The following is a 4645-nucleotide window of genomic DNA, read 5'->3' as shown; positions in this document are numbered from 1 at the left end:
TATGATAAAGTCAAGTTTGAAGTCAGTAACAGTCGGAATTTGTAGAAAACGTTGTTTTTAGCAAGAAAACGCAGCTTTTCGTAAAAATGCTTTTTGGCACTTGTTTGAGCAGTTTTTGAGTAAAGGTTTGAAAATCATTAAAATAGCAAAATTATCATAGGTTAAAGTTTCAGGTAACAGTGCAAATTTGTGGAAAGCGTTTGTTTTAGACTAAAATGCAAATTTATGTGAAAAATGCTATTTGGAAGTTGTTTGTGCAGTTTTGCAGGAAATATTTTAAAAACACTATTACAAGAAGATTATGATTAAGTCAAGTTTGAAGTAACAGTCGAAATTGGTAGAAATTTTTAGTGAAAAATGCTATTGGCAGTTGTTTGATTAGGTTTGGAGCAAAAATTTCAAAATCATTATAATTACACATAAGGTAAAATTCAGGTAACAGTAGGAATTTGTGGAAAACGTTCTTTTTAGCTTGAAAACGCAAGTTTTTGGTGAAAAATCCTTTTTTGACAGTTGTTTGAGCAGTGTTTGAGTAAAAATTCAAAAATCATTATCACAGCAAGATTATGATAAGGTAAAATTTCAGGTAGCAGTGCAAATTTGTGGAAAACGTTTTTTAGCTATACACTGATGCTTCTGGTTCCCTTGGATATGGGGGTTTCTTAGCAGGTGAATTGTTCCAGGGCCACTGGCTCCCCCACGACACACTCAGCCCAAAAAGAGTATTAGTATTGAATTGCAGGAGTTACTTTCCATATACTTGGCTTGTATTTTATGGGGTCCCCGCTGGTCTGGTAGAAGGATCCGCATATGGTGTGACAACAAGTCAGTGGTGGCCAGCATAAACTCTAAACACTCCAAGTCCCCTCGGGTAATAGACCTCATTCGAGCGATCACACTTCAAACGCTCCTATACAACTTCGAATTCACAGCTTCTCACATCCCAGGGTTAGACAATTCTATTGCTGATTCCCTTTCCCATTTTCAAATGGTCGCTTCCGTACCCTGGCTCCCTCAGCCTCTCCCACAGCCTCCATCATCCTTCCATCAGCGATGAACATCTGAGAGGTTTCGTACAGCGATACCTCAATGTTTTCCTGGCGCCTTCCACTCGACGCACCTATCAAGTTGGTGTCAAGCACTTCTTCACCTTTGCCCTCATGCATGGTTTAGTAGGACCCACACCTCCCCCCCCCCCCACCCCCCCGTCCTAGTGCCGGCCTCGGAAATTACCCTGATGTATTTTGCATCTCATTTAGCCCACACAGTATCCTATGAAACGGTGAAGCTGTACTTGATGGCACTGCAGAACCTACATCGGGAGCTTAACTTTCCTCTTAAGCTCAATGACATGCATAGGTTACAAAAGGTCCTCACAGGCATTAAGCGCCTCACTCCTCCCAAGCAGCTCGACCGTTTTCCTATTACCCTTACACTTCTCCATTCCATTCACTCCTACCTTAAGCCCGACCTTTCCTATAACCTGGATCATGTTATGCTTTGGGCGGCCTTCACCCTCGCTTTTTTCGGGTTTTTAAGATCCTCCTCAATTCCACTGACATCACACTGGTACCCAACTCCCACTCACCCAGCCACATGATAGTGCGCATCAATCAGTCCAAAACCGACCCCTTCAGACAGGGCCACACAATCACCATAGCAAAGTCCTCGTCACCTATCTGTTCAGTGATGGCCATGAAAGATTATCTCCTCCAAGCCCAGCCACCATCAAGCCACCCTCTCTTGCCTTTGCTCAACCCAAACAATGGCTTTCACGGAACAATCTCACAACAGAGCTCAGGACAATTCTTCAACATTGTGGTCCCCCTGCCAAGAATTTCTACTCACACAGTTTCCGTATTGGAGTGGCCACATCAGCAGCCAAAGATGGCCTTCCATCCTGGCTCAATCCGTGGCAGGGAAGTGCAATCACTGGCTGCACTTTACCCTACAGTAAGCTTAGCCCTTGGAGACAGTTCCGGAAAAATATCCACTCCACTCCACTCCACACAGGAGGGCCACCGCTCCTGGTTCCCCTTAATTCCTAATGACTGGGGGATATGGGCCTCACCCCCGGAGACCTGATCAGGACTCCTGTCCAGGGTGGCTACCCCCGGTACCACTCATTTTGTCTTCCCCCAGGAGGGCGTCTCTCCTGGTCCCCCTTACCCCTATATTTAAGAGCTTCCCTGCCACCAGAATTTTGCCATTACTTTTCGTGTGTTTTCTGTGTGGTACCTGGCATAGAACTTGTATCCGAAACCACTACCAATTGGAAGAATTTATTAACGTGGGTTGAAATGTGATACGGGAGGATTTTTGTGGTAGTGCGCTGTAAGTAGCACGTGCGTAAGTCACAAAACAGGGAACAAGGTCTGGAAGCGTGCTTGAGTTTCAACAATCAGAAAAAAATTGTGACGCTGATGAATATAAGTAGCTGCTATTTCCAAAACGATGGAATTACCTGGTGATAAATAACCTCGCCTTGGATAGTACATTTTTGACTTTGCAGAAACAATGGTCAGTCTCAAGAGTTGGGCAATTGTGATCTTTGTGCAGATTCCTTGTCAAACTTTATAACACTTGAAAGAAAAAGAAAACTAACAAGAAGAAAAACCCGGTATCTTGCAATCATTTCACACAGATGCTTCACTGCGAATAAACACGCCGCGGTAACTTTTTCACGGCGCTCGCTGAATTTGATGTCACTTTTGATTTTGCGATTTACTCGTGCAACCTAAAGTACAATAACAAAATCGAACGTCGCAAACATCTCCCAAAATGTTTTTCGCTGATGGTAACTTTTTATGTTCGTGGTTCAAAATTTAATGTTGTTTTCATGTCGTAAAATTTTGTTGCCGATGGCAAATATTTTATTCTCGATCGACCATCCTAAAACTTCCTTCTGCTCTTCCTAAAAACTGTATATCAATATTTATTTACTTTTGCATCAATGATTGTTCTGCATAAACTAAGCTAACAAAACCTGTACCTTGCTTACATGTAGTTCGCATTTTTGAGCGTTAAAACAGAATTTTCGGTTCTATGCTTCTGTTAGGTCACCCATCCAGATAGTAACCCCACAGGACTGGGTTTAACTTCAGTGAACGTTTGTATTACAAAGCTGTCAGATGCTCAGAACGCACGCTTAAACTTGTGGTAAAAAGAAGTTGTGAGGGAACTTGAAAATAATCAACATGTCAGCCTAGCAGCCAATGTTTCTCGATTCCCTTTTATTTTCTTCAATCGTTCTGGGTTTAGTACTTTGCTAGTAACCACATGTCTTCCCAGGGGGCTGTTTACCTAAGACTTCTACCATGGCACTACAATGATATACCATACCAAAAAAATATCGTGTACTGTTAAAGCTACATATTACGCAAAGACAACTTGAATCTCCTGGAAGACAAAACACCGCTCAGTTGACAATTTGGAATAAAGTTCTATGTTACTGCACTACCACACGTACGCAATGCCGGCCTATTTTTTCCAAAGATGACAGGAATCTTTTGTTTCTGAAAAATGATTAATAGGCTGGTAGCTAGATTTTTAACCTCAGAAAAAGATCTGTTTCGTCGTATGAATGAACGTGTGAGCCAAAGGACTTCTGCTGGTACGATTTCTGGGTGACCCCTTAAATGGTCTTAATGACCCCCGACTTGAAGAAATTGCCTGGAACACTGCAGTTCAATACCACCCAACTCAGTCCCTTCTGTTTTTGAGTAATACGTACCACAGGCAACCCAGTGGACGCTTATGGAGCGTCTAGTTAATTTCCAGATCCTTCAAATTAACAAGTGCGGTTATGACTCAGCCCGAAAATATTCCCACGGTTCGAAAGTAGCCAAGATAGTTCTCTCAGGAACCAATCTGTAGTGTAGGTCACGTGATGGACATACGGGATATTAGGAGAGCGGGAGAATGTTATTAGGAAGGTCTTGAGCTTAAAGGAGTCTTAAATGCGGTTGTGAGTTATCGTTAAACACAGAATACAACATTGGCGACGAGAACGGGATTGTCCTTAGTGTGAGAACGGAATGGCGACACCAAGTTACGAGTTTGGAGGACTTTTGCCCTTTGATTGCAAAGGTGCTATTACATCGGTAGCGCCTCGTTGGAAAAAATGGAAAAAAGCGTTCGAGTATTATATCCTCGCAAAAGGAATCACAAACAGTAACCGGAAAAAAGGTTTGCTTTTACATTGTGCCGGAATCGAAGTACAGGAATTGTTCGAAACGTTGCAAGATCCAGGAGCGGCAGAAGGAGAAAATGATCGTGCTGACGAATATCAGATAGCATTGCGAACTCTTGACGCCCATTTCAGCACGCAATTAAATGAGCCCTACGAAAGGCACATTTTCCGAAGCCTCAAACAAGAAGAAGGAGAAACGGTGGATCAGTTTATTACTCGATTACGAAAGCAAGCAGAAAACTGCAATTGGGAAAATGCTGATGAGCCGATTCGTGATCAAGTCATTGATAAGTGCCGATCGTCAGAATTACGGCGAAAACTGTTGATAAAGGGAACCGATTTAACACTAGCGAAACTCCAAGAAATTGCTCGTTCATTTGAGGCCGTAGATATTCAGTTGAAAGCGATGTGTGGCGAGGAACAACAAGTAAATCGCGTCTATCATAAGGAAAC

At 42.7% G+C, this 4645-nt stretch overlaps 1 pseudogene; it reads left to right on the top strand.

Annotated features, from left to right (window-relative positions):
- Positions 1-1160: 1160 nt before the first annotated feature.
- LOC137969450 (uncharacterized) lies at positions 1161-2048 on the top strand (annotated as a pseudogene).
- The last annotated feature ends 2597 nt before the right edge of the window (positions 2049-4645 follow it).

Source organism: Montipora foliosa, chromosome 1 (genome assembly GCF_036669935.1).
Source record: "Montipora foliosa isolate CH-2021 chromosome 1, ASM3666993v2, whole genome shotgun sequence".
Lineage (NCBI taxonomy): Eukaryota > Metazoa > Cnidaria > Anthozoa > Scleractinia > Acroporidae > Montipora > Montipora foliosa.
Note: the sequence above shows the minus strand (reverse complement) of the source record. Positions and strands in the feature narration are given on the sequence as shown.